This window comes from Ovis canadensis, chromosome 18 (assembly GCF_042477335.2).
Source record: "Ovis canadensis isolate MfBH-ARS-UI-01 breed Bighorn chromosome 18, ARS-UI_OviCan_v2, whole genome shotgun sequence".
Taxonomy (NCBI): Eukaryota; Metazoa; Chordata; class Mammalia; order Artiodactyla; family Bovidae; genus Ovis; species Ovis canadensis.
In genome coordinates, this window is record NC_091262.1 from 33,782,330 (window position 1) to 33,805,875 (window position 23,546).

The 23,546-nt window shown below is 53.6% G+C and overlaps 1 protein-coding gene across 5 annotated transcripts in view; it reads left to right on the forward strand.

Moving 5' to 3' along the window:
• The window catches only part of ZNF710 (zinc finger protein 710), a 73,208-nt gene that overhangs the window by 29,474 nt on the left and 20,188 nt on the right, over window positions 1-23,546 (forward strand). Inside the window, exon 1 of one of the 5 annotated variants that reach the window (XM_069560310.1) lies at window positions 23,420-23,504. The exons of the other annotated variants lie outside the window; for them this stretch is intronic. The gene's annotated coding sequence lies outside the window, so the exon portion shown is untranslated. Of the gene's footprint in view, window positions 1-23,419; window positions 23,505-23,546 lie in introns of those variants that run through there. 5 annotated transcript variants of the gene reach the window in all.

The following is a 23,546-nucleotide window of genomic DNA, read 5'->3' on the forward strand; positions in this document are numbered from 1 at the left end:
CACATGTTTGAAATATTAAGGGCAGATTTGAGGCTCTATTACCTATGAGTAGAATTTTCGCCTAAGAAAGATATCCCTCTGCATTTAAAATTCTTGAATTTATAAACATTCTCATGCATTCTGAGGCCAGCGCCATGTAAAAGGACTGGCCATGGACTATTGCTGGTCTGCGCAGCGTTACCCAGCTCAGAAATATTGAAAATGAGGCTTAGAAACTTACATAGTTTCATGTTGCCATGATGACATCCAAGTGGATGATTGACAGCTGCATCTTGATCAGAGTGGACTGAGATGGGCATCACTGACTTCATGTGACAGGTGGTGGGACCAGGAGCTGCTTGTTAGTGTTAATTCTTCCAGGGATTCAAATAAAACAGCTCTTCAACTGCAGGAAGTTTGAGAAACACATGCATGTATATGCTCAGTTGCTCAGTTGTGTCCGACTCTTTGCAACCCCGTGGCCTATAGCCTGCCAGGCTCCTCCATCCGTAGTGGTATGTTTAAAAGTGTACTCTTAAGCTGAAGAAGTGGAAAGCAAGAGAGTCAGGGGAGAAGTGGAAGACTGCTCGCCCCCACCCTCCAAATCTCAATGGGTCAGTTCATGCAGAAGGGCGTCCCCTGCCGCACTAGCTGGTTCCTCACTTTTGAGCCCTTCCTCTCATGCCGTCGGAGTCCTTTATTTTTTACTTAATGTTTATTTGACTGCACTGGATCTTAGTTGCGGCTCACAGGATCTTCAGTCTTCATTGCAGCACACAAAGTCTTTAGTTGCAGCATGTCTGATCTAGTTCCCTGACCAGGGATCCAACCCAGGCCCCCTGCGTTGGGAGCTTGAAGTCTTAGCCTCTGAACCACCAGGGAGTCCCCCTAGGATTCCTTAAAGCCCTGGTCTTGGAGTCTGTGGGAGAGATCTGTTGGTCCAGGGTGGAGTAAGATGGTTTAAGAACTGGCCTTTGTCGTCCTGCCAGGCCTAGCCTTGAAAACTCGGGCACCGTTAGCTGTGATCTAGGTCCTCTCACTTTGCTTTGCAACTTGGAGTTTAGAAAACGGGAAATGACAGCCCCTCTTGGAAAGGTTTTCATGCAAGATAGAAATAACATGCAGGAGGGGCTCCTCACACTTGGGAGAGGGTGGGTGCTTTGTGTTGTTCTGTCTAGGTATTTGAAAAAGTGGTTGCATTGTGGGTCTCGAGGAAGTTGCCAGCTGCCCTCCCTGTTTCCGAATTCCTGTGCGTGTGTGTGCGCGCGTGCGCGTGTGTGTGTTTTCTGTGCTCTTGGTGGTGGTGGAGTGGAGTTGTCAGGAAACAGCCATCAGTTTCCTGCTGATTAATTCAGTTCCTGGCGGGTGCTCCCTCGCAGGCCTGGCCGCCTGCTTCCTCCGCTTACTCTGGATGGCCCCTTCTGAGCCGCCTGCCTGCCCTTGGCCCAGACACGATGCTGCCCGCTGAGCCTGGCTTTGTTCTCACCATGGGCGGGGTGCTGGGACCCAGATGTCTCTGGTTTGGCAGATGTGATCCTTGGTGCACCTGGCATCTGTGGGGACTCAGGTGTCTTCCATGTTACCCATCAAGTTGGGCTTGAGAAGTACAATGATCTGATTGCAAGCCCTGGGAAATTATGTTTTTAGGGTCCTCTGCCCCTTCAGAGGAGGAGGCCTGTTGCCAGGGATCTTGGAAAGGACCCCAGGCAAGAGCAGTGGACCCCAAGATTTCCCTGCCGGTGGAAGGGTAGTCTGCAGGGCCTCTGCCTGTTGTCTTCAGAAGGGAGGTGCTGGCAGGGGGAGAGGCCCATATTGTATTGGGATTTGAGGGTCCCTAGCCTGCATCCTGGGGGGGCACTCGTAGGGGAGGGAGCCTGGGTTAGGCTGGGTCTGCCTCAGCCCATCACTTGGAGACCTGGTAACCTCACGGTGATCTCACGAGCACTGTGGGAGCCACATCTCTAGGGGTAGATGCCATCCTGGGTGACATCTCCACTTCACACAGTGAAGGATGTGGATGGTTGAGAATGTGGGCTCTGAAGCCTCATCAGGCACCAGCGGAAGGCGGGTCTCTCGGGACTGGGCGGGTTTCGTTAGGCTGGCTATGCTTTCCACACGCAGGGCTGGAAAGGTCAGTACCACTCGGTGCCTGGAGTATGGCCGGCCCTGACCGCCTCTGGAACAGTGACATGTACAGCACACGCAGGGGCACAGTTCCACACACGTGTCATCTGAGGCTGGCTCTTTGGAGGGGGAGGCAGGGAGCCCTGTGCTTACTCCCACCCTGTGGCTAAGTCTACACGCCGGCCACGTGTTTGGTTAGCAAACAGGGAGCAGCAGTCAGAGCCGGCCCCTGCCTTCCTGATTGTGCCTTTCTAGCAAAACGTCCTCTGGAAAGGACAGCCAGCACCGACCACGCGGTGTGTGTGGGCCCTGGTACAACCTGGAAGTGAGGGCCCCTTTGTCTGAAAATTAGTGTGAATTCCTAAATGGCTGCAGCCAAGCATGATTACCAGGGCCCCAAGGGACAGCATCCCGAGGTCCATGTTGCCCAGTCTTGTGAGCTGTTTTTTCTTTCTCCCTAAATATTCTATGTATGTATTTGGCTGTGATGGGTCTCGGCATGCAGGGTCTTTAGTTATGGTGTGTGAGCTCTAGTTCCCTGACCGGGGATGGAACCCAGGCCCCTGCAGTGGGAGTGCAGAATCTCAGCCATGGGACCGCCCAGGGCTGCAGGGAAGTCCTAACAGCCTTGTAAACCTGTGACTGAGGCCTCAAGGGTGGCAGCAGTGGGCTTCTCTTCATTAGAGGAGGGGCTTTCTGCCCAAACCCAGCTGTGGGTTCTGAGAGGCACTGTCTCCACTCTGCCCCACAGGGCAGCTCCTCTCAAGGGCTGGGGCGGTCCCCACCTCAGCTTCTCCTTTCTGTCCCTCCCTCTGTTTCTCTGTAACCTGAGAAAGCTCTGAGGCCCTCCTCCGCTCCTTCTTTCCTCCCCTCCCCTCCCTTCCATTCTTGCTGCCCTACCCACCTCCCTCCACCTCCATTTCTCTCTTCCTCTTTCCATCCCTTTTATCTGGGGGCAAAACCCTTCCCGTGTTTGCTGTGTAACATTTTCCACCCATTCATTTGGTGCTGTTTGATTTCCACGGCCCTTTGAAGGGCAAAGGAAGGGTGCCCCTTCGGATTTCCGAAGCCTCTCTCCGGAGTGGCCCAGGCGAGCACCTGCCCCCTACCGAGGGACGGGGGATGTCCCGCCAGTGGCCTCTGGTCGGGTCCAGATGGTCTCTGCCCACTGGGAGTCTGGAATGAATTCTCATTGTTAGCATTCGGCACTCACCGCCTCCGCTGCACGTTCAGCTGTCAGCACTGCCGGCCATGGTGGAAAGAAAGCCCGTCCCGTTCTCCCCTGTGACACCGCTGAGCCCTGGGGATGGACCTGACGGTGGCTCCCAAGGCTGCAGCTTCCAGGAGGGCCTGGAGCCCCCAGTGCAGGGGTTGGGGTTGGGCGAGGTGCAGGGGGCCGGAGTGCAAGGGGTTAAATGAATAAGCCTGGTGGGACCCTGTCCCGGCCTCCTCACCCTCTCTGCCCAGTAACCAGAGGATCTTCAAAGCAGCCATTGGCTCATGTGTCCTCTCCTAAAAGCCTCCTCAGGTTTCCCACTGCCTCTGAAAGGCATCCGGCCCGTGTGTGGCCTTCCCTGGCCTTGCCCCTCTGAAAGGCAGGCAGCCCGGGATTCTGAAGAGATACTTGAGGCACAAGTATCTTGAAGAATGCAAGAGGTCTGGGAAGGCGCAGGGAAGGAGAGGGTTGGTTCCCAGGCAGGCTTCTGAAGGTGGGCTTCGGGAGAGGCTGGGGAGGAGAGGCTGCGGGGCTGAACTAGAAGTAAAAATCTGCCTCAGCTCAGAGGACCTGGTGCCTGGGAGATGGACTCTACCCAGCTCACATTTGGACCATTGGAGTGGCTTTTAAAAAATCACCAGTCTCTGGGGGTGAACCATCCTGGGATTTGCGTTTGCTCCCCCGAGGCCACAGGTCCAAGAATCTCTTAGAACACTTTGGGAGGCAGCTACGTTCACCACTGTACCACCAACACTGCTCTTGATGAACACTTTGGGAAGGTGGCCGGACCCAGTAGGCAGACATGCCAGGACAGGAATGCGCTAGGACTTTTCTCCGTGCATGGGAAGGCCTGTCTTGCTCACTCAGCTCTGAGTCCGGGGCCAGGATGAACCGGGAAGCTCTAAGCAGACTGCAGTGGCTCAGATGGTAGAGAATCCGCCCGCATTGCAGGAGACCCAGATTCCACCCCTGGATCGGGAAGATCCCCTGAAGAAGGGGATGGCCACCCACTCCAGTATTCTTTCCTGGAGAATCCCATGGATTGCGGGGCCTGATGGGCTACAGTCCTTGGGTTCACGAAAGAATCGGACATGAGGAGCAAGTAACACAAGCAGGCGTGGGGCCCTAGAGGGGACCTTCTTCAGAAGGAAACAGGCCCCATCACCCCAGCGAGGACCGCCTCTGGGCAGCAGAGCCTGGGGATTCAGACCCAGGCCCCGTCACCAGCGAGGACCGCCTCTGGGCAGCAGACCCTGGGGTTTCAGACCTTTGCCCCCCGACCTGGCTAGGTGAGAGCTGCCTAGAACGTGACAGAATGATCCCTAACAGGTGTGCCGTGGTTCTGACTGACGGCTCCTTTGGCACTCATAATCCCCACAGTTTACATCCTTTTCTCTGACCTTCAGATTTTTTTTTAATGTGGACCTTTTTTTTGTTAAGTCTTTGTTGAATTTGTTACAGTATTGCTTCTGTTTTATGTTTTGGATTTTTTGGCCTGGGGGGTGTGTGGGATCCCTGCTCCCCGACCAGGGATCAAACCCACACCCCCTGCATTGGAAAGCAAAGTCCTAACCACGGGGCGGCCAGGGAAGTCCCTTCTCTGACCTGCAAGTGAGGGATCTGTGCTTGAAGGGGAGGGGGCAGAGCTTCAGCCCCCAAAGAACTGGGGACCTAGGGAGGGATGGTTTCAGGCATAAAGAATTCAAATCTGAATGTTGTGTTTCCAGACCTGTAAAGGAGATAGGTTTGAGGGGGGCAAAGGGCCCCCTCTTCTGCCAGGGGAGGATTCAATGAGGAGACAGAGAAACAGGTAGGACCTGAAGGTTTCCACCCTCCTTGACTGCAGGCCTGGCTTGCCTGCTAACACGCTGGGCTGAGTGCTGGAGCCGCTAAGCTCTGCCTCGGCTCACAGGTAGCTAGGTAGAGCGGGGCTGAGTACCCCTGTGTACAGTCCCAGCATTATTTCCTCCATGAACAGATTGGGATGCACTGCAGTGGCCCATCTCTCTTTAGAAATATTTTTTTATTAATTTGGCTCTGCTGGCTCTTAGTTATGGCATGTGGGATCTAGTTCCCTGACCAGGAATCGAACCTGGGCCCCCTGCGTTGAGAGGTCAGAGTCTTAGCCACGGGACCAACCAGGAAAGTCCCAGTGGCCTATCTCTTCATCACGAGCACATCACTTTCTTCATTGGGCAGGTTGGGTACCAAACCAAGATAGGCCCAACAAATGCAAAGAACAAGTGACAACTCGCCTGCGTGGTCTGTATCCTCACCACTTTTTATTTTGAAAATGTCAAGCCTAACAGGAAAGCTAAGAGGCTGCTTCTGGAGTCACGATCATTACCATTTTGCCACATTTGTTTTATCTCACTCTCTTTCAAATGGTTTTGCTGAATCATTTGAAAGTGAGTTATAGGCAATATGCTGGTTCACCCTTGAAAAGATACTTTATCAGGTGTCTTTAGTAGGGACAAGGGTTTCCTCTACATAAGTACAGTACCATCATACCTAAAAAACTACAATTAGTCAATAATATTTAATAAACAGTCCTATGCAAAATTTCCCAGTTGTCCTCCAAAACTGTCTTTTTAGGTTCTTGATCCAAAAAGGTTCGTGTGTGGCGTTTGGTTGTCATATATCCTTAGCTTCTTTCTATCGGAAACAATCTCCCTCTTTTGTGTGTGTGAATGTGTGATGCTGGCTTTGAAGAGTCCAGGCAGGCCTTGTAGAGTGGATCCTGACTTTATCTGATTGAGAACATTCAAGTAGAAGTTTGCACGATTTTGAAACTTGCCTGAGACTTGCTTCGCTGTGTCTAAAACGTCCTAAGGCAGAAGGTAGTGAAAGTGTTAGTCGTCCGTGTCCAACTCTTTGTGGTCCCATGGACTGTAGCCCACCAGCCTCCTCTGTCCGCGGAATTCTCCAGGCAAGAATACTGGAGTGGGTAACCATTCCCTTCGCCCAGGGGATGTTCCCCACCCAGGGATCAAACTTGGGTCTTCTGCATTGCAGATGGATTCTTTACCGTCTGAGTCACTAGGGAAGCCCAAGGCAGAAGGTAGAGTTGGGGTAACTCCCTTGTCCCCTGTGCCTGTGTGAGTCATGGGGTGTCCTGTCCAGCCACCCACAAAAAGAGGTGGCTTTAGTAACATTACATTTGTAAAATGCCTCAGCTGACTTTCGACTTTCTTTAAAGAAAGAATGGTTCACTTGATTCAGAGCAAGCCTAGCTTGATTGGGCAAGGTGTTATTTAGCAGGTGGGATTCTGAAAGGCTGAGTCTGTACCCAGGAGCATGGCATGGGCAGAAGTGGCCCAGAGCCCAGCCCTGCTGACTCACGGCCGCAGTGGCAGCTGGGAGACTGGGCATAGTTGATGCCTTTGTCATGTCAAGTTACATGGTAATGCCCCTGAACCTCAACCCTGGACCCAGCAGTGCTAGACCCTGAGTGCTAGACAACACCTGTTGTATATACTCAGATACGCTCTCACCTGTCTGGATGACTCTAGGTCATGGATCTGAATCTAGTGACTGGACGGTGCTCTCAGGTATTGTAGTTGCTTGCCCTACCCTCAACAGCCCCAGGCTGCCATTTGGTCATCATTTTTTAATACATATTATTATTTATTACACGGGTCTTCGTTGCGGCACACAGGATCTTTAGTCGAGGCGTGGGCACTCTTAGTTATGGCACGTGGATCTAGTTCCTTGCCCAGGGATGGAACCTGGCGCCCCTGCATTGGGGGCATGGTGTCTTAGCCACTGGACCACCAGGGCTAAAATTTTTATCCTACACCCTCGCTGTCAGCCCACACAGCCTCACCAGAGCACCTCACACTGCCTCGCTCCTCCTGATTTGCAGCTTGCATCTGCTGTGGTCTGGGAAGCCAGAGAAAGAGGCTTTTTAGGACCAGGTCCAGAGGCTGTGAGCGAGGGGCTCCGTCCCCTCGAGGGGTGACTGTGACACCGAAGGCCCCTCTTGGAGGTGCCCACGTCAGGTTTACTGGTATTAATAGATTTCCTGTGCTTTGGGAATAATACCTTATGCTCTCTATTCTTGGGAGAATTTGTGGTTACCAAAGAGGAGACCTCTGGGCAAGTGGGGTATTGCTGTTCCGTGTTTCAAGTTATTTGTTTGTTTGGCTGTACCACGTCTTATTTGGGCCATGCGGGATCCAGTTTCCTAACCAGACATCGAACCTGGGCTCTCTGCATTGGGAGTGTGGTTTTTTAGGCCGTGGACCACCAGGCAAGTGGCCTAGAAAAGACCAGAATATGGCAGGAGTGACTGGTGAGAACAGTGAGCACATGTGTGAGTGCCAGAGCTTGAGGGTGCTCTGGGTGGGGTGCGCATGATACCGAGGGTCAGCAGGGGCTGGAGCGGGGTGAAGGATCCCCCGGGCTCAGGCTGGTTCGCTCTGACCACCCCGCTCCTGGCATGTAGATCACGCTGCCTTGGCCCAACTCGGCTGTGTGAATGTACCCTGGCATTCCTGGGGATCTGGGCCCATGCCTGAGGGCGCTAGGTAGCAGCACCCTGGTCTCTGGGTTTCCTGGTCTCCTGGGGGAAGGGCCCCTAGCTTTGGGGTCTTGTTGTTAAAGCCACATGCCAGTATTGTGCATGTTCTTTCCCTAAGGTTTTTCCCTCCATCTTGTTCCCCCCAGTTGTGTTATCTTGGGCAGGAGCCCACTGAATTCTGTTCTTTCTCAAAGAAATTTCTATCCTCATAAGTGTGTAAGGGCGCCACGCCCTTTCTGTTGCTTGGCCCAGTCCTCCAAGGACCTTAGAGGGATCCCAGGTTGACTTCACAGTGACTCCTTAGCCAAGCCTTGTTTTGCTTGTTTGCTTGCATTTAATTTGTCTTTATCAAAGTAATGCATATGCATTTTTTTTAATGTCAAACAATACTGAAGGGCTAACACAGATAAAGCAGCCACCACCCCCTGCCCACCTTGCTCCCCTCACTCCAGACCGGTTCACTATTCTCAATTCCTTTCGCTTCTCCTTTCTGATATTCACCTCCATACTCTGAAAAAAAGTACATTTATCCCACTACTTCTCAATTTACCAATTTTGGACATTACCTATTGCCTCCATGTAACTGCCTTTCCTGTTAATATCATTCTATCACAATTTGGGGTTAAATTCACAATATAAATACCATTCTCTGCTGAGCTTAGCACTGACCTATTCTTTAAAAAGAATTCATTATTGTCTTCACCTGCTTGGTTTTTCTCTGTCTAGCTCTGATTCTTCTCAGTACACCAAAAGATCAAGAAAACATCTATCAGATTTTTTAAAATTTTTTGGCCCCACTGTACAGCATGCAGGATCTTAGTTCCCTGACCAGGGATCAAACCCTCTTCCCTGGCATTGGCAGCCCAGAGTCTTCACTACTGGACCACCAGGAAAGACCCTCTATCACGTATTTTACCTATTAGTTCATTAACAGGTTCCTTTTCTGTTTTCTGGACACTGGGCTATCTCACCCGTAAACTTCTTTAAAGTTTCTTGAAAGCAAATGAAAATTTAGTTCATTTTAACCTGCTATAGTGACTGTGCCACCTCCTCTGAAAAGGCTTTCTGGACACCCCCCCCCCACCTCGCCAAGGCTGCCCCTCCTCTGGGCGGCCCCCGACCCCTACTGCTCTCGCCCTCACGCAGACCTTAGTGCGCTGAACTCAGTCGCCTGTTTTCTTGCCTGTCACTCCTCCCACCCTGGGATTTCCAAGGGCAGAGTGAGTCTTGTTCACTGTGGTCTCCCTACGAATGCCCAGGGGCTGGTGGGCACATAGGTGCTCAATAAATATTCACTGGACTTCGCGTGTGCTAGGTTGAAATGCCAGTGTGATGATACAGTCCGGGTACTTCAGCGATGTCTTTCACCCTGTGCTCCCTGGCATCTTCCACGTGCCCCTTCTCTCAGCTTCCTTCCTTGGGTTCAGAGGCCCTTCTGGGCCTGTTTGGACTGAACAACAGTCTTTCCCAGGTGAAGCTAGCAAAGGCAGGGTTTTCATTCCTGGGTCTGTGCTGCATCGCAGCCCCCTCTCCCCCCAGATGGGCCTCAAGCATCTCGGGGCCTTGGATTGGTCCTCGTCACTTTGTAGTCCCAGCCCCTGCTGCCCAGCTCCCCACAGACTGATGGCTCCATAGATGAGTGAGGTTGAGGCTCGCTCAATCAATCAATCAATAAACCAATCAGTCTTCCTCCACTCAGCCTCTCTGCTCCCAGGCATTTCTCATTATCCAGCGTCTGGATGATCAGAAGGAAAAAGAAGCCTCTGCATAAAGGTGACCCCATTTCAGGTTACGCCGTGACTCTGAGTATTGAGAGACAGGAAGAGCCAGAGAAGGGAATATGAAGAGGGGGGCCAGGGATGCTCACCCGCCCCACCCTCTCGGGGGGACCTTCGGGGAGATGTTTGGTCACTAGACTGAGGGCTGTGTGCGGTCAGGGACTGTCCTGTGCACTGCGTTCTCCCCGGAGCTCAGCTCGAGTCCCACACACTGTAGACACCCCATCATAGCTGATGTCTGTCTTCAGAAAGGAGGCAAGGACAGAGCCCACATCCAGGCCTGTTTCGAAAGGGGGACTTGGGAGTCTCCTGGGCTCCTGCTTGGCTCTTAGTCCTGGGTCTCGGCCAGCCCAGGGAAGTTGCTGATCTGTGATGTCCACGGGGGCCCCACCCTTGGAAGGACACTGATCTGACAGCTGGCAGCCAGTGAAAAGGGAGAAGCCGCCACCTCTCACCCTCCTGAGCAGGCAGCCACTTCCTTGAGACAGCCCCAGGAGAGGACACCCCATCCCAGGGCCCGTTCAAAGTGTCCCTCCCGCCACTGGTACCCAGCGCCTCCTGAGCAGACTCGGGCCCCAGGCTGGCCTCCAGCCAGAACAGCCGCCTTGCTCAGACCCTCCTCCTTGGTCCTACCTGGGCTCTCAACTCTCAGACCAAAACGGGAGAACCCAGAGGGCCAAGAACTGCAGAGGCCAGGCCTCACTCACAGCGCCATGGCCCAGGGCTCTCCCGGCCTGGGCTCACCCAGGGCTGGGGCAGGGGAGGCTGACCCTGAAATCAAGCTGATGGCTGCTGGCCTGTGCCTCCTACTTCCCTAAGAAGCGCTTCTCTTGTGGGTGTAGTGAGTTTTGGGGGGAAGCATTTAAAGCAACCCTTTGATGCTTCTCCAGGAAAACTGCATGTATTTTTTTGTTACTTTTAGGAATTAACTTGCGGTTCCCAGCCCCTCCCTCTCTCCCGGAAAGGAGAGAAAGAGAAAGAATAAAGGGTCTGCATTGTCCCAGTGACTGGCACCTTCTGTGAATGAGGGGTCACCGCATTGGGGCTGTTCCTTTTCAAGCGCCCCCTTCTCCCCTGCACGCGGCATTCACGCTGGAACGTTCTTTCTTTCAAAGCTTCTGTCTTTCTCTCCCCCTTTGTATCTCTGCTTTCCTTCCCTTCACTTTCCTGCCTTTCATTCTCAGCACTCACCCGCTCCCTCGGGGACCGCCGGCTTCTCCTTCTCTTTTTTCATCCCTTTTCTTCTTCTTCTATTCAGTTCCTTTTCTTTTTTGCCCCCTTCCTTTTTTTTAAATTCTTTTTTCCTTTTTAGTTTTGAATAGTGCTTCTGTTTTCAAGAACCGGGATGAGCAGAGAAGTCGGTTTATTTGAGGAAGGGAGAGTGTGGAGGTTTTAATCACATACCACCACCACCCCCCGCCCCGTGTGCTCTAGATGTGTGAAAAAGAACCACGATGCAGGACACTGGCTCCCTCTGGGGTCTCGCTTTGAGAGGGAAGGGTGTTCTGAGAGGGAAGTGTCTCCGTCAGACAAGAGGGAGCTGTTCATCATAGGTCAGGCGGTTCTCGCTGAGAAACCCTGAATTGGTCACCAGGATGCAGACACAGCCCTGGGGATGGTCTCCCTTTCTGCCTGGCCCCAGAGTGGGCCTTAATGTGTGCGGAGGGAAGGACCTGAGGTGGACGCAGAGCCGCTAGACCTCCCTTCTCTGTGGGAGCCTGGCCCCCCTGGCCGGGGGAGGGCTCGGGGAGGCCGTGGGCACCTCGGCCAGGGCTGAGCGCGAGGAGGAAGGCCAAGCGGTTGCAGACAGCATCACGGGGTTTCTGGTTTGGCCCCGGGTCGTCCTGGCCTCGGGGCCGGCGGGGCGCCTCAGCTGGCCCTGGAGTCCTGCACAGGAGGCTGGAAACCTGGAACGGCAGATAGGAGGTGTCTGGCCACAGTGGACTGCTCCAGGCAGCTGAGCAAGCCTTGGGGCTCAGACAGATGTGACTGATGGAAGGCCTGACAGCTCCAGAGCGCTGCAGGGCCTGATGGAGTGTTGAAGCATGTGAAAGAGGGTTTCTCTCAGGGAACCCCCTGCAGGATAAGAAAGCAGAGGCCAAGGCCAGAGCCCGGCATCTCTAGGGAGGAGGAGACAGAGACTCAAGGGAAGCATGACTGGCTGGAGCCGCCGCTGCTGGTCAGGGCAGGGACCCAGTGCATCCATGGAGGAAGGTGGAAGGACAAGCCAGTCCCACCAGGCACAGCAATGGCCTGAGCAGGGCAGGACAGCGAGCAGGCTCACTGGAGGAGGAACATCAGAGAAGTGGATCTGAACGCCCCCGAAGGATGATTTATCCAGGAAACACGGTGAAGCACCTACTGTGTGCAAGTTCAGTGGGCGACATACCCTCAGGAGGAGGACAGGCTGGGGCTCCGAAGGGCTGGGCTGTGTCCTGCCTCTGTGTCTGGGTGACTGAGATGGGGGAGCTGTGGGTGGGGATGGCAGACCCTGCCTCCGGGGAGAGTAGGTTTGTGCTCCAGTGGAGGGATGGAGTTACCCAGCAAGCAGATAGCATCTCTTGCAGCGGCTCCCAGAGCCGAGATCCTGGGGCCAGGCCACAAAGGGTACCACCGCCCCCCTGGCCCCGCCCACCTCTTAAGACTACTCTCTGCCAAACTCACACCTGCCAGGGCGAGTGGCTGCCCATCGGGTTTTTCCAGTTTGAGCAAGAACATCTCCTTACACCCCATTAAGGCTCCCACAGCACCTGGCCTGGAGATGAAAGGGGAGCCCGGGAAGGCAGCTCGCTCCTGGCAGAGGCAAGAAGGTGATCGGGCTTCAGAGACAGACAGGTTTCCTGGCGCCCCCAGCCACCCCCTTTTCCAGGGTGGCAGAGGGCCCGCTGGTCAGTCCTCCCTTCAACACCTGGCACAAGGAGCTGGCTCTTCTAGGAAGTCGCTTTGTGGCCCCCGGCCAATTCCCGGATGCCAATAATAGTAGCAGACAGGCTGCTGGTTTCACACTGGACATGTTTTCATTTCTGAGGGCTGGTCCTGTCGGCACCCAGCCCCACTTAGTCAGGAGCGAGTCAAGGGGATGGGAGGAAGCAGAGGTGGGATTTGAATTCAGGCCTTCGGATTCCAGAGTCTCAGCTCTAAACCAGCACTTCTCAGCCTGTCTTTATTTATTTATTTATTAACTTTTTTTTTAATCATTTAATTCTTTATTCAACAAATATTTCTGGAGGGTCTACTGCAGCCTAAGCATATGGCAACAGTGAAGAAAAGTGAAAGTGAAGTCGTGTCTGACTCTGCGACCCCATGGATTGCAGCCTAAGAGGCTCCTCTGTCTATGGGATTTTCCAGGCGAGAATACTGGAGTGGGTTGCCATTCCCTTCTCCATCAGCCTGTCTTTAAATTATAGTAAATCTACATGAGAACAAGTTCCGTTCCGAGAGCGTGTTCCTTAAGTCCAGTTTGTTCGTGAATCCGACAGAGTTAGTCTGGGTACCCAACTAACACAATTGGCTATATAGTGACGAGTGGGGAGAGTTAGTCACTCAGTCATGTCCAGCTCTTTGCGATCCCATGGACTGTAGCCCTCCAGGCTCCTCTGTCCCTAGAATTCTCCAGGCTAGAATAGTGGACTGGGTTGCCATTTCCTTCTCCAGGGGATCTTCCCGACCCAAGGTTTGAACCTGTATCTCTTGTGTCTCCTGCATTGGCGGGCGAATTCTTGACCGCTAGTGCCACCTGGTAAGCCCCACACAGAGTATGTGGTATGCTATGCAGGCTGTGGTCGGCATTAAATTAGATAACGCTCTTAGATTTGGCGCAGGCTGGCACTGGAGTTCTCAGGACCGCCAGCCAGTCTGCTAACACCAGGATTATGCCATCAGTTGAACAAGAATAAGAACACTGCCTACACAGGTGCTGCCCATACAGACGGCTGCTCAGTCCGGGCAGGGAGGACCCAGTGGCATCGTGCCCGGAAATGGCTTTGTAAACCATCAAGGGCTCTGCCTGGGCGAGCGGGTGTGCTTATTCGCTGCCCGGCCTGTGTTTCTGGGTCCCAAAAGAACTTGCTTCATCGTGTGCTTTGGCACTCAGATCTGGGGGTGTTCGGAGGAGGCCCCGCGTGTTCCTGAACCAGGGCCCTGAACAGTCCTGGCCACAATGCAGGAGGAAGTGTGGCCCGTGGCTCTGGCCCACACATGTGTGCGTGTGCTTGTGCGTATGCGTGGTCTTCACCCAAGGAGCCTCCGGGACATTCTAGTTTCAAGGAATCGAGGCCAGCCTGGGGGGCCTTAGACACTCCCCTTCACCCTGTGACCTGTTGGGGCTGTTTGCTGAGTGTGGGTCATCCCAGCTGGTAACATGGAGACTAAGAATGTGCCCAGTGGTCCCAGAAAGAGACACTACATTCTGGTGAGAGGAGAGTTGGGTGTTGTCATTCTTTTAGAAGCGTGTTCTCTTTAAAATTATCTGTTTATTTTTTGGGCTGTGCTGTGCAGCTTGAGGGATCTTAGTTTCCCCATCAGGGATCAAACCCAGGCTCCCTGCAGTGGAAGCACAGAGCACTGGCCACTGGACAGCCAGGGAATTCCCAGAAATTTGGTCTTTTGAGCCACCCCGATGAGTTGTGAAATTTTAGAAAAGAGAAAACATCTGGTGTCTGACAAGGGCTTCTCCAGGTGCACCGGGAAAGGACTTCCCACCTCCCCAGGGCTTCATGGTACATCCCAAGAGACCCTCACCCCACCCCTGTCCAGCAACCCAGGGGCTCTTGTGTGGCTCAAAGCTGCAGCTGGAAACTTCCTTGAAGATGCTGGGTTCAGTTCCAGCATCTTTCCCCATGTACCTGATTTGGTTACTTTTTGTCCCTCAAAATAGTAGCTGCTTTTTCCAAATGTTCATGCACTTACCACTCCTTTGTAGGTCTTACTGCAGATATATTTAGTGATATTAAGAAAGTATCGGGCTTCCCCAGTGGCTCAGCGGTAGAGAATCTGCCTGCAATGCACACGATGTGGGTTCAATCCCTGGGAAGATCCCCTGGAGAAGACAATGGCAACCCACTCCAATGTTCTTCCCTGGAGAATCCCATGGACAGAGGAGCCTGGCGGGCTAGAGTGCATAGAGGTCGCAGAGTCGGATACGACTGAATGACTGAACTCAAAAGAAAATATCGAATATTTGGGGGCTGTGAGTGAATCCCATAGTGTGTTTATATATATTGCAAGGGTAAAGCAGAGAATTTCCTTTCATCAGATGATAGCACCTGTGCCAGGTACTTTCACTCACATGCTCTCAGCCGTCTTGTAGGAAAGGCAGCCATCCCTCCCGTTTGCACTTAAGGAAACTGAGGGTCTGAGAGATGAAGCAACTTGCCCCACGGGCTCACAACCGGGAAGTGGCCTGGCTCACTCCAGGCCCTCCTGCCGCCCTCGGTCGTCACCACGGCCCTCTCTGAGGAACCTCAATGCCACAGGCTGTCCCCACAGCAGGTGGTGTGCAGAGGAAACCCTCAAGTCCACCGCAAACACCTCTGGTGAAGGCCAGACGTTTGGTTGGTTTATAATAGTCGCCTCCACTAAACTCATTTGGCCTTTGCGTCACGTACCACATGCATTTGAATTTTAGCACCTGGGGACAGGTGGTCCACAGCTTAGCACTCTGCAGGTGAGGTTTTCTAAAGCAGGGGTCCTCACCCTGCAGGACCTAATGCCTGATGGTCTGAGGTGGAGCTGATGTGATGATAATAATAAAGTACATGGTAAATGTAATGCACTTGAATTGTCCAGAAACCAACCACGACCCTGCCCTACCCCACCCTGCACGAAACCAGTTCCTAGTGCCAAAGATGGGGACTCTTGCTCTGAAGGGCCTCAGTGTCATCCTTTATGATCCAGATCAGAGGAAACTGGCATGCACTCTGGGCTGAGCTGGCCACCCTGGCCACCTTCTCCTCTGATGTCTGTGGACCCGCCTGCCCTCTGGCCAGGCCACCCCAGAGGTTTCTGGTCTCCGCCCTCTGGTCCTCCTCCCACCTCTCCTCCCTCAGGTGAGAGGTTCCCCAGCCCCGACTAGTCCCGGGAGCGTACAGACCCCTCGGGGACTGGCTGCCTCACCCCTGTCCTGGGGCTCCAGCCTCTTTCCCCTGCTTTCTGTCCGCAGTCTGCCCTGAACTTCTCATCTCACGTCTGCGTGTCTCGGGGTTGCCCCCTGGCCCCACCTTTATCCTCCTGGCTGGACTGCAGGCGTCCACCCCTCACGTGGGTTCTGACCCACGACTCACCACGTGACAGTGCGGGTCGTGAGGTGACTAAGGAGAGAGCTGGCACAGCACTGCCGCTGACGATGACTTGCGTGGACAGCCGCGTGCATCTCCTGTCTGTGTGTGTACACTCTTGGGCTGAATGTTTCCCCAGCTGTCCCTCCCCTCCGGAGATACATGGAGGCATTACGTGAATGAGAGAGGCATTCTTTACTCCTCTCCTGGCATAAATCCGGTCTCGACTTGGGTGTGTGGGTGACTGCAAAATCAATGTTGATTGCAGCATCGGTGGACGCTGCCAGGGACGCCACTGGGCTGGAGGCCCGGGATGAGTCACGCTGGCTGCCGTGAGCGAGGGGAGGGCTCTGCAGCCAGGCCACCCTCCTCGGCCGTCCTCGGCCGTCCTCGGCCCTCGGCACGTTCTCTGCCTGCTGCTCTTCTGCCATTTTCCCTTCCCTTCATCTCTCGCTGCAGCAGATGGGGAGGTGGGTGGGGGCTTCCGAGCACGGTTCTCTTCTTCCTAGACTGTCCTGGCCCCTCTCTTGTATACTGCCCCCCGTAGATCATGCTCACTGGACCGATGGGCTCAGCTCTGGGAAGTGGAAACTGGGATCCTGTGTCACAGATGAGGGGCCTGAGGCTCCCCCGAACCAATATATAAGGGGGTGAAGCCGGACCCCAGAGCCAGTGGAGTCTCCATTGACTCCCAAAGTGCCCATTGACTTGGAAGAATCTTCCTGACACCTTTAAAAAAAAAAAAAGCAAAGTTACTTTGTCTCTTTGTGGCATCCCATGCCTTTTGTGCTTTTGTCCTCTTCTGTTTCGTGGTTCTTCGTCTCACCTCTGAAACCAAAGTGTGAGGTCCCTGAAAATGGGGTCTGTGTTTCCCACCAGCCACCATTACCAGCCTGGCCCAGGCCATGGATGAGGAATAGAATGATAATAGCAGCAACAGCTCCTGGCAATCGAGTCCTTACTGTGTGCAACCAGTCTTGTTATCAAACACGGCACAGGCGGGCTGACTGTACTGCCCACTTTATGTAAGGAGCTCAAACATTTGCACGTGTTGGTCTCCACCGGGGGCCTGGAGCCCATCCCCCACGGATACCTGTATTGCCCTTCTTTCCTTTGCCTTAAAGAGCACTTAAGGGACTCCCCTGGTGGTCCAGTGGCTAAGACTTCTGCCCTCCCAGTGCGGGGGCCTGGGTTCTATCCCTGGTCAGGGAACTCGCGCCCATACACAGCAGCTGATCCCACAGGCCACAACTAAGACCTAGCACAGCCAAAATAAAAAATTTTTTAAAGCACTTAAGTTAGACTCAAGAATGAAACCCAAGCTTCACTTACTCCTCTCGCGTGTATCCTAGATGAGGTGAGCTGGGTGAGTTACTCCTCTGTACCTTGGTTGCCTCCCCTGTAACGTGGGTTTGTTTCAGGATGTCACGCTTGGGACTTCTCTGGCCTTCCATTCATTAAGACTCTACACTTCCAATTCAGGGCCAGGGAACTAAGGGCCCACGTGCAGCATGGTGTGGCCAAAGGGAAAAGAAAAAAGGGAGTCATGCTTTCTGCCCGTGATCTCATCAGGCAAAAAAGCCTGGCCTGAAGGAAGGGCTCAGTGTGTGGTGGATCGTTTTCATGTCACTATTCCTTGTCTTACAACAAGGAAACCAAGTCCCAGGGAGAAGGAACTTGCCCAAGGTCACCTAGCTCATCTGTGGCAGAGATGGGGATGCGGGCTGGGCCTGCCAGACCGAGAGCCGGGTTCCTCTCCCCTCTGTGTGCCAGTCACTTAAGTCGTGTCCACTCCCTGTGACGCTATGAACTGTACCCCGCCAGGCTCCTGTGTCCGTGGGATTCTCCAGGGAAGAATACTGGAGTGGGCAGCTATTCCTTTTTCATGGGGATCTTCCTGACCCAGCGATCGAACTCCGGTCTCCTGGATTGCAGGCGGACTCTTTAGCGGCTGAGCCACTGACTGGGGAAGAAGTCTTGAGGGGCTATCCTTCTATGCCTCCCCTCCCCGTCTGCTGCTGCCCATCTCTTCCTCCTTGGCCCTGCTCCTGGTTTTCCTGATGTGCTCAGCCCGCCTTTTAGGGGAGAAACAGAGAGGTCATGTCATTGACACCTCCTTGGGCTTGGCAGACCTGGATCACTGGGCCTTGCTGCGTCCTGAGGCCGGGCCTTGCCAGCTGCTCACACAGGGCAGGCGGGAGCTACTCCGGAAGGGCCTTTGAGCCCCAGAACTTCGTGGCCACCAATACTTCCTCCCTGGCCCACAACACAGCTCAGCTTCAGCAGGCGCTCAAGCTGCCTGTGGACTCCCGAAGGGGTCCAGGGCCCCTTTCTTCTCCATGTGGCTGTGGTTTCCCAGGGGACTTGATAGCATTTTCCACCAGCTCCCGTGTTTTCTCTGTCACTTTGAGACACTGGGGCCCAGCTATGATCGGCTTGCTTTGTTTTAGGTGGTAAATCTGTTTCTCTTGTGTTGAAGGCAGGGACTGGGGTGTCTGGGCCGGGAGTTACATGACCTTTCCCTCCCGGGAGCACAGGAAGAAAAAAAGAAAAAGGGTATGATTGTAACCTGCTCAGATCGCACCTTCACCTCCCACTGGCTTGGTGACTTGGACAAGTAACAGGCTTTCCCAAGCCTCACCTGGCTTATCTGTAATGAATGAAAATAAAGATGCCTATCTCGCTGGGGTGGCTAGGATTGCGCGCCTGGAAGGTAGTATCAGCTCAACTAATGGCAGCTAAAAAGAAGTTGGAGAAAACTGACAACCCTTACTTCTGTCTTCAGCTGTGGAGACAGGACTTCCCTGGCGGTCCAGTGGCTGAGATTCTGTGCTTCCACTGTAGGGGCCACATGTTCGATCCCTGCATGCCACTCGGCATGGTCAAAAAAACTGCAGAGTCGGAGATGTGCGCCAGAGAGTCCCCACCGGTCGGTGCCGCCTTTGCTCAGAAGCCATTTAGGATCAGGAGGAAGAGTGAATTATGAAGAGTGGTTGTGAATCTCACTGTCGTGTTTGGAGTGAGGGTAGCTGGGTACCTCAGTATCGCTGTGGGCCCCAGATTGGGACAGGCCCTGTGTCTCATGCATATGTGCACACGAGGCAAGGTGGGGCCTGGAGGAGGTATGGGACGTCAGGCAGCGTATGTGTGGACTTTTCCTGAACTGCAGTGATTTCCTGCTGGCACAGGGATGCAAAGGGATGCTGGGCCCAGCTTAACCCTGAGTCTGGGTCCAGCCTTGTTCTCTCCTGAAGGGGCCTCTGGTGCCTCCCCTAACCTGACCTCAGAGAAGCAGGGCCAAGCCCCCTAGGGTGCCCCCTCTCCCAGTGAGCCCTCGTCCCCTGGACACCCCCCACCTGTGTTTACTTCCTCCCTGTGGTTGCGTGGGCGCTCAGTCGTACCTGACTCTTTGCGACCGCATGGACTGTAGCCCGCTAGGCTCCTCTGTCCATGGGATTTTCCAGGCAAGGGTACTGGAGTGAGTTGCCATTTCTTTCTCCAGGGTCAGTAGAGGGTCTGCATGGTGGCAAAGCAGGGGGTCCATTCTGGGATCTGTCTGACTCTAGCCCTTGGAAAGAAAGATGGCTGGAGCTGATGAAATAGGGTTTCTTTTTTCTCCTTTCTTCTTCTTCCCTCCTCCCTCCCTTTCTCACTCCCTCCCTCCCCTCTTCCCTCTCTCTCTCTTTCTTTTTAGCAAGAGATAAATAAATGTCGCCCTGAGATGACAAGAGAATATTGAAAGAGATAAAAAGGCAAGTAAAAGGGACTAGAGACCAGAAGCAAAGGACGAAGGGGGATTTGGGCTATATACCGCAATGAGGGGAGAGATGAAAGAGGAAAGAAAGAGATGGGAACGCAGGACCGAGTGGCAGAGCAGAGGATGGGGTTGCCACGGAAACAGAAGGAGGGAGAGGAAGACGGATGGAGAAGGCTGAGGGCTCAGTGCGGGAGGGGTCTGAGACAAGGCTGGGGAGGAGGAAGGGAAGCCAGGAGGGGCTCCCAGGTCCGAATCGGGCCCCAGTGTGAAGAAACCGAGGTTGGCAAGGAAATAAGAGCCAACCCAGAAAGCTCATCCCCACCCAAAGGTAGCAGGGTGGAGAGAGCTGGGCCTGGGCCCCTGGGGCTGCCCTGCCCTGCAGCTGGGATCTGCCCTGCCCTACCCGTCAGGGACTGCCTCTCTTTAAGCCTCAGTTTCCACAGCTGTAAAATGGAAATGGTTCTCCTCCCTACAAGGACTGCTTGGAAGCCTGGAAACTGCACACGCTCATCACAGGACCTGACAAAGGTCAAGCCCAATAAAGGCTCCCGATGTTCCTTCAGCTGTGATTCTTATCTTTGTCCTTGAACTTGTGAGCCCAAGTTTTGTTTGTTTTTCCCTGTTACATTACGCTGGTGATCTTTGGGTCCAGATGAGTGTCCTTGTTTCAAGAACAGACTTGCTTTTTGCTTCTAGAATTGGAGAAAAGACACAGAGCCTCGCAGAAACATGAAGCCTGCCATTCCTTCTCCTGGGAAAAGAGACTAGTCCTGGAGCTCAGGGGAAAGAAGCACAGACCTGGGGGTGTCCACCTGGGGCTCGGCAAGGGGCTCTCTCTTTTTTTTTTTCTTCACACTTGAAATGGATATTCTCGAAAGGCGCAGTGATGTGTGCTCTGCGAGGACTGCACCGTGGGCGCACGGACATGCCCTCTGCCCTCTGTGATCTAACTGGGGCACCAGACACTGAGCAAATAATTACACAATTAGACCTGTCCTTAAAAATTGTGGTAAAGTCCAGGAAAGAAAAGTAGTAAACTTGTAACTCCTTAGAACTTGGGGGACCAGACCTGGCTGGGGAGAAGGGTGGGCAGGGAAGGTTCCTGAGAAAGTGATGCCTGAGTTGAAGGCTGGAGGCTGAGGGACAAGAGAGTATTCAAGACCCCGGGAACAGCATGTGAATCTGTTAAATAAGGAAAGGCCACATGGCTGGAGGGTGATGACAAAGGGGACAAGCAGTGCTATGAAGTTCCCACACAAGCAAGGGCCAGTAGAGCAAGTTCTTACAGCCTTTAGTGGTATGTCTGGACCTGATGCAGCCAGCAGCCTGGTGGGGGGCCTGAGTGTGTGGGGCGGCTGCCGTGTTTGCTGTGGATGGAAATGCACTGGGAATCGAGAGCTCTCAGTTTGGTGCCCATTGTGGGGTGGGAGCCTTGGGGCCTCAGTTTCCACATCTGTCAAATGACAGCATTGGACAGGAGTGTCCCCAAAGGCCCTTCCAACCCTGCTGATGAAGATTCCAAGACCAGCCTCGAAGATGAGAGGTCTTCAGCGAGGCTACTTTCCGGCTGCGGGAGAACCCAGCTTGCTTTCTTTGTGGCAAGCAAGGCATCAGGCCGGAGCAACCCTAGCTCACGGCCTTCTAGGGCCCCAGTGACTTGGGATCAGAGGCACACGTCACCCCTGTACCCGAGGAGGATGCCGTGTGCTTTGTATGCAGCTCTGTAAGCAGCTTTGTTTGTTCCTGGCAGTTAATTAGATGCCCTGTTATTTTGGGCTCATTTCTAGAAGGGCTTCCAGGTGGCTCAGTGGTAAAGAATCTGCCTGCCAGTGCAGGAGACGCAGAAGACAGGAATTGGAGCCCCGGGTCAGGAAAAATCCCTAGAGGAGGGCAAAACAACCAAGAACACGCGAGTATTCTTCCCTGAAAGATCCCATGGACAGAGGAGCCTGGCGGGCTACAGTCCATGGGGTCGCAAAGAGTCACAGGCACGCTCTACAAGAATCAGGAACCCACTCAGTTTTCCTCAGGACAAGAGGGTGACTGAGGGTCCCCAGGCTGGCAGCAGGGACTGGCCCCTTTCAGGAACCAGGACTCCCCAGGAGTGCATGGCCTTGCTTCTCCAGACATGCTCACCCCCTCTTCCTCGGAGGGCTGGCTCCAGCTGGCTTAGTGTCACTGCTCCTGAGTTTTGGCCTTATTCCACCTCACATGCGCGTTTGTATATGAAGAGTTTGCTTGAGAGTGTAAGGCTTGATGCATAGCTGTGCTTCCAAGTGGGGAACCTCCATGGCCTAAGTCCATCTGGGATGTGAAAAGAAGCAGACAGGTGGTCTCAGCTCCTGTATGAACCACCTGTGGTGGGGGGTAGGCATGGGTGTGCTGTGTGGGGGCCCTGGCCTGGGCACGGGACCCCTCAGAGTGAGGAGGAAGGGCCCATCAGGTGCAGGAGTCACAACATCCATGGGAGGGCACTCTTCATTCACCCTCAGGCCCAGGTCATGTGAGTGCTCATCAGCTCTTACTAATTCATTTTGAGAATCAGAGTGTATTGGGAAGATTTGGAGAAATGTGATATCCAGGCCCCAGAAGCAGAGATTCTGGTTTAACTGGCACAGGCACCAGTGCTCTCATCAGGCAGTGCCAATTGGACCCTGTGAAGCCAGGACCTCTGCCCTTGGAAGAGTTTGAATTGAGAGAGGGCCCAAGATTGTGCCTGGAGAATCCCATGAACAGAGGAGCCTGGTGGGCTACAGTCCATGGGGTCTCAAAGCGTCGGACATGACTGAGGGGACTAACGCTTCTGGGGCTTCTCAGGTCACACTAATGGTAAAGAACCTGCCTTCCAGTGCAGGAGATGTAAGAGATACAGTTTTGATCCCTGGGTTGTAAGATCCCCTGGAGAAGGAAATAGCAACCCACTCCAGTATTCTTGCCTGGAGAATCCCATGGACAGAGGAGCCTGGTGTCTTTCTCTCCGGACAGTGCCCTGCAGTCACCCTCTTACAGGGTGGACCTTTGGTGGGGGAGAGGGCCCATCAACAGATACAATTGTGAATCGCGACAACTGTATCAGCATTCTCTAGAGAAACAGAACCAGCAGGATATATACACAGAGAGAGAGAGGTTTATTTTAAGGAATTGGCTCATGCGGTTGTGGAGGCTGGCAAGTCCAAAATCTGCAGGGCAGGCTGGCAGGCTGGAGACCCAGGCAGGATTTCTGTGATATGCAATCCCCTTCTTCTCTGGGGAAACTTTGAGGGTTTTTTTCTGAAAACTTCAACTGATTAGATGAGAGCTGCCCATATTAAGAAGGGTAATCTGCCTTACTTAAAGTCAGCTGATTGTAGATGTTAATCACATCAACCATGACATCACAACATCAGAAGATCCAGATTGCTATTTGACCAAACAGCTGGGCACCCAGCCTAGACACAGGTTAAATTAACCTGATGTTCCCAGGCTGTGGAAGAGGCCTTCGCCCTGCCCCCAGGCAGAGGAGTATCTCCTGGGAGGCCATGCCTGCTTGTGTGCCATGTGGGCTGCGTCGTGTCCGACTCTTTGTGACTCTGTAGACTGTAGCCCACCGGGCTCCTCTTTCCAGGGAATTCTCCAGGCAGGAATACTGGAGCGGGTTGCCATTTTCTTCTCCAGGGGATCTTCCTGACCCAGGGATTGAACTTGAGTTTCTCATGCCTCTTGCATTGGCAAGTGGATTTTTTTTTCCTGTTTCTTTTTTTTAGCCATTGAGCCACCTAGGAAGCCTGATTCCTAAAGAAAGAAGGGGTATTCACCCAGTGGGAGGGAAGGAGCAAGTCCTGCCAGGGGAGTCAGCCCGTGCGAAGGCCCTGAGGTAGGAAACAGCACTGTGCGTGTGTGTGTGTGTGTGTGTGTG